Source organism: Nelumbo nucifera, chromosome 4, assembly GCF_055504915.1.
Source record: "Nelumbo nucifera cultivar China Antique chromosome 4, China Antique-T2T, whole genome shotgun sequence".
Taxonomy (NCBI): domain Eukaryota; kingdom Viridiplantae; phylum Streptophyta; class Magnoliopsida; order Proteales; family Nelumbonaceae; genus Nelumbo; species Nelumbo nucifera.
The window spans coordinates 33,253,972-33,259,971 of record NC_142652.1 but is presented as its reverse complement, the minus strand read 5'-3'; the positions used below and the strand labels follow the sequence as shown (position 1 = coordinate 33,259,971).

The 6,000-nt window shown below is 40.4% G+C and overlaps 1 pseudogene; it reads right to left on the bottom strand.

Moving 5' to 3' along the window:
- Positions 1-1,100: 1,100 nt before the first annotated feature.
- On the bottom strand, positions 1,101-2,111 carry LOC104610012 (transcription factor DIVARICATA pseudogene; annotated as a pseudogene).
- Between the last annotated feature and the right edge of the window lie 3,889 nt (positions 2,112-6,000).

Here is a 6,000-nt window from a genome sequence, read left to right as displayed (position 1 = left end):
CTTAATTGAACATAGAATATTGAGACCTTTCTTCTCCACATATCGCATATTATAATATTTTAATATAAGAGATTGATTATTGTTTCAAAGCAAATACATTGTCTTAAAGACACGAAAAAGAAACAAGAAGACAGGGGAATTGAGGAAATTATCAACATGAAAAAAATGAAATAATTGCTAGTAGAAAGTATGAATTCCAGCCTTTCCTTTCAACTAGAATAAGGCCTCATCAATGTAATCAAGGAGACATATATGGAGGAAGAAATCATAGGTAAGTTGAGTGATCATTAATTAGAGAATTTGATGAGTAGAAGTTGTTTAGATAGTTCACCACTTATTCACTCCTCTAGTTATATGTAGGTGGAGTACTAAGATGGAAAGGAAGGGAGGATGCATGACCTTGTCCCTCTAATAGTGTGGTTGTTGTTTGAGGAGAAGACATGGGGTATAAAGTTATAGGTAAGTTGGTCTCTCTGGTGTTTGATGAGCACTCGTTAATATTCCACTGGTTATTTGATGCATAATTCAAGTAGTATTCTCTGGTTATTGTATGAAGTAGGTAGACTAAGATGGAAGGGATAGGATGTAAGACCTTGTCTCCCTGATGTTGTAGTTGTTGTTTGAGGAGAACACATAGTGTATGAAGTAATAGGTAGGTTGGTCATTAAGCTGTTTGATGATGAGCTGAAGTTCAAATAATTTGATTGATAGCTCAAGTATTCACTACTCCGATTGCATGAAGTGGGTGACCGACCAAGATGGAAGAGAAGGGGTGGACGAGCTTGTCTCTCAAATGTGGCTATATGTAAGTTGGTCATCAAACTGTGTGATGAGTAGTTATTGTTGATCAAATGGTTCAATGGAAAACTAATTAACAGTTTACTTCTCTGATTGTTTGCAGTAGTAGATGGGCCAAGATGGGAGGGAAGGGATGTAAGTAGACCTCGTCTATCTTCTAATGCGGCTGTTGATTGAATTTCTTATTGGTGAGTTGTTCAAATGGTTTGGTGCATAGTTCAAGCCTTCAAATATTATTCTTTGGTTGCTTAAACTAGGTGATTTCTCCACTGCAGTACTACTATTAGAGAAAGTTGATGATCCTACTTATCAACACTTGGTCTCCGCCTCTTCCTCTTCTTGGGCATTTGCAGGCGCAAGAAGTACTTTTGTGCATGACTTGCGATTTGGGAAGGAGTCCTAGTCCGGACGCAGTTCCTAGAGATGTTCTTCCAGTCACCTCTCCCGTATATCTCCAAACCCAAAACAAACATCCTGATGAATAATGGAGAAAAAAAACAAAACAGAAAAAAGATCTTATGAATATTGAACTAGAGAATAACAAATGTATAAATTGTTTATGCCATTTGTCCAAGTAAAGATGCATGAAAGGAGAAAGCTCTTATCACTTGATGAAAATAATGAAAGGTGCTTCCCATGCACACGTATAGATATGCATACAGACATACACACAGACATATTATAGGGAATGATAATTAAAGGGAATGATAATTAGAGGGAGAGAGAGAGAGAGCACAAATTATTAAAGGGAATGATAATTAAACAATATTATATGATAACAGGAAAAACTTAGATAGAAAGAACTAGTAGCTGCAGAAATCACATTATCCATATATACCCAAATGAGTAAATAATATAAGAAAAGGTTCAAAACAAGAATCGTACTGGTGTTCCTCTTCAGTCCATAGTTTTACTCCCTTTCCCTTATTAGAGGTAGGCTTTCCTGCAGATGGTGATGTCTCTTTGTCCATTTTTGCTTGATTTGGAGCTTTAGACTCTGGGTCCTTCTCTATCTCTTTATAATTGGGTAGTGGAAAATGACCAGAGTATATGGTTTCAATATCTTGGATCAGATCTTGGTAGTGTTTTTTGATTTGTTCAATGGTCTTTCCCGGCACCCTAGAAGCGATATTTTTGAATATGTCAGGAGAATCAAGGTTGAACTCAACAAGTGCATTCTCAAAAAGCTTGTTTTCATTCCAAGTCCACCTAGTAACTTGGTCTGATTGAGATGATGATGAGATAGATGAAATACAGAACTCAGAAAGAAATGAATCCAAAAGAGAAGATTGAACAGGATCTGATTCCTGCATTTTGTACATTTAATGGATGCTAAGGAAAATAAATGAGAACAAATCCAGGGAGATTGAAAAACAAAGTAAGAGAGAGAGAGAGAGAGAGAGATGCTAAGAAAGAGGCAATTCTCTTATCTTTCAATGGAAAAGACCAAGGAGAAGCCTTTCTTGTTTAGGATCCCATGTTGTCTTTGTCTTGGAAGGTAGATGTATATATTTATATTTTCAGAATTATTCAAATTAGCAAAACCTGCCCCTAAAAGGAATATTTGACATGACATTTCTTCTTTTGAGAAAAGGTAACAGATTCATTAAGCCAGATGAGAGTTTCTTTTTGGTTGACATATATTTTTCTATTTCAGATTGTAGTATCTAGGCTTAAAATGACAAAAGTAACCTTTATTTTTGGTTATTTTCATTAAGATTTAATTTTTTACTATTTTGAACATAACTTTAACGAATTGGTTAGAATTAAAAAGCTGCTAGCTAGTTCTAACTGCTAAGAGCTAAGCATTTTAGTATATACAGTGGGCTCTCTAATAACTCATGGCACAAAGAAATTTTATTAGTTATTAAGAATTAATTAATTATAGGTATGAGAATTTTTGTTTTATACCATTTTATTTACTCACTACATTTTCTTAATTAAAAGTGTATTTTGTAGTGTAGTAAGCCAACCTAGGTGTTGGGATCTGCTATATATATATATATACACATTTACGTATGTATTTATATACATACAAATTGTGAAACTAAGTTGCTCTCAAGAAATTTTATTAGATTTTAGGAGTTATTAATTTATAAATGTGCAAAAAATAAAATATAAATTATACGGCCCTACGGCATGTATATATTTTTTTCATGAACAAATTTTGTTAAAGATAATTTGATTATTATAAAGAACTTAGTGTATGATTATACATTTCATCATGGAATGAGCCTAACAATAAAGGGACAATATTGCCCCAACAGATAATCCTATTAGTTGGAGAGCAGAGGAAATATGCCACAATGTCACAATGATTAGCATTTAAAGATGGGAACACTCACTATCTACTTTTGAGGAGAAATGAAATTCATGGGGCATGATTAGCTTGAGATTGTAAGCTAAGAGAGATATGTAATATTAATGGCAGTAACAATTTGATAATTGTTAATCAAATGATCTTGACTACTGTTATAATTAGGAATTGGAAAAGAATTTAATATATTTTCCATCTATAGGTATGTGAAGAAACCACAAGCTAAGATGGTGCATTTATCACCAATCCCTGGTTATGAATTTAAGCAAAAGAAAAGAAAACGGACATTTTGTATTGTTTACTTGGTCTTTTTTGGTAATGCACATTAAAAAGCAGGAAATATATATCAACTCAAATCAATAATTAGTTAGGAGAAATTGGAAAATTTTGTGGACAGACTGTGGAAAGAAGAAACTAATGTGGAACACTTATAACAAATTCAGTCATTGCCATCTAGAAGAAGTAATAAATAGCAAGACTCCTTCTTGGTCCTAGACTTTGTTTTTTAGGTGAAATTCATGTACCAAGAATTAATCCCAATCTTTGTAATAATGGGCCCTACTTATTGCTAATATCAGCACCAACCCAGACTTAATGAACTGAGTATTGATAGGGTACTCCGCCGGTGGAAAACCTAAGTTCACCTCTCAATTTACCCGATTCTCATTCTCATTTGTTTTGATGCAAATGGTTAAGGGAACAAAGTTTTCTTCCTATAAGGGGAAAGATACAACTCAGTGGGTGGCGTTCTTTATTGGGATTTTGAGAAGGGGACCAAGAATTCTATGTTCTTTTTTCATATTTATGTGGGGACCAGGGAAAGTTTATTTTCCTGGGTATTACTTATCCGGGTAAATAACTTTTCCACCTAGGGGATGGTTGTCAGCACTTGAATGGGACAAAAATGTCCCTTTTAATAATTGACTTTTATGGATGAAATGGTCATTATCTTGTTTACCTAGAAAATAAAAGAACATGGGTAAATGCACTTACCCATGTAAGTATTTCCCAGGAAAAACTTACCCAGATAATTGCATTTATCCGGGTAAATAACTTACCAAAAAGCAAACAGAGCCTCAAATGTTTCTTGGTCAAAGCCTTTCCAATATTATGGATTTTTTTTTTCCAATTTTAAAACATCTAGGATGGTTTCTTTTCTGTTGAGAAAATGAAAAGACCCTTAGGCTATGTTTAGTATTGATGAAGGAAGATTTGGCCCAACCTCGCAATCACGCCACGTGGCAAAAAACAAGTAGCTCGGCACTTAAAGCAACGTACCTAGGTGCAAACACCAAAGGGAAGAAACCAGCAGTCCAAACTCCCCTCGAGGAGACCGAACTCCCTTCGAGGAGCCCGGACTCCCTATGAGGAGCCCGACCTCCCTACTAAGAGCTCGAACTCCCTACGAGGAGCCCGAACTCTCCCTTTGACCCCGAGCCACACAAAGCAGTGACCCGAACTGGCCCGCCTCGTGGTAGTTCGGGACACTCCCCTATCCGAACTCAAGACTTCGCCTCGCACACCACTCCATCACTTCGCCTCCAGAACGCCGAACTAGACAAACCACACCGTACCTGACACTGAAGGAGTCCGTGTCCAGGGGCGGCGCACCTGACTGACTTGGGATCTGACACTTGACAGCCACACTTCAACGGCCACCTGCCGCCGTCACCTGCCACCACCATCTCTAGTTACAGAGACGGCTCCGACAAAAAGAGCAGTGGCGGTTCTGCCCCAGCAGAGGTGATGACACCCGAACTGGCAGAAGCACGGAAGTAATCATACACGACCTGACAGGAGCCTAGGAGTGAGTGCGCGAGGTGGTTATAAAAGGCTCTCTACCCCCCAAGGACAGGTATGCAAAACTTTGCGCTATCTGGTTTTATCTCGCCTTTGAAGGATTCTAACTTGAGCTTCGGAGCCTTTACATTGGGTTCCTCCCGGAGCTTCCTCATCTTCTCCATTTCAGGTTCCCTGCTGCTCAGTTCAGAGGCAAGGTCGTTGATAGCTAAGACCGGCTGGATTGCGCATCATCAATTGGCGCCGTCTGTGGGAAACGCTTCAAAAGGCCTCCCTCCAAACTCTCATAACCTCTTTTCTTCAAAAACCCAACACTCATGGCTTCTTCCAGCAACGCCGGATGTGGCACGGAGACAAACACCATCGGGGAACAACTTCAAGTCCCCGTGGTGTACGTTGGACAGTTCACCATCCCCCTCTTGGTAGATGGGATCCCCATCTTGAATGCGCCACAAGCAGTGGCGCCCGCAAACCTTCCTGCCATGAGCATCCCCTTTCCTCCCCCTATTGATGCAACCTTCACTGAACCAACTGCCGTCCCCCTGGCAGCCAGCCAAAACCGGTTGGACGACCTGATGCAGTGCATGCGGGCAATGCAAGTCCAAATGCAACAGTTCCAGCAACACCAGCTTCATCAGCACCAAGTACTGCACCACATCTCCCAGTATCACTATCAATAGCAGTTCCCCCAACTGCCGCTGAACCAACCACCACTTCCACCTCGGCACCCTGCTCCGAGGCCGGTTAAGGCCTCCCCACAAGATGGACGCCCCCACCAGGGAAAGGCCTCCCGGCCCCAGAACCCCCCTAGCAGCCAGGCCTCGTCCCCAGGCCGAAGAGAGAGAAAAATCATCCCCGCCTCGCAGCTCGCAGGCGGGTCAGGAACCTCGTCCGCAAGATCAGCACCTCGGTGCTCCAAGCCCGAGTTCCCACTCACAGAAAACCGATTCGGCGCCCTGGCAGCAGACTACCAGCATTCCGGGCCCACCGAGCTCGGCAACACAGAGGCCAGCAGCGCTAGTACCAGGCCCACTCAACAACGAAGGCGTCGGCGAAATCGCCAAATTGCCACACGTGTCCTGTCA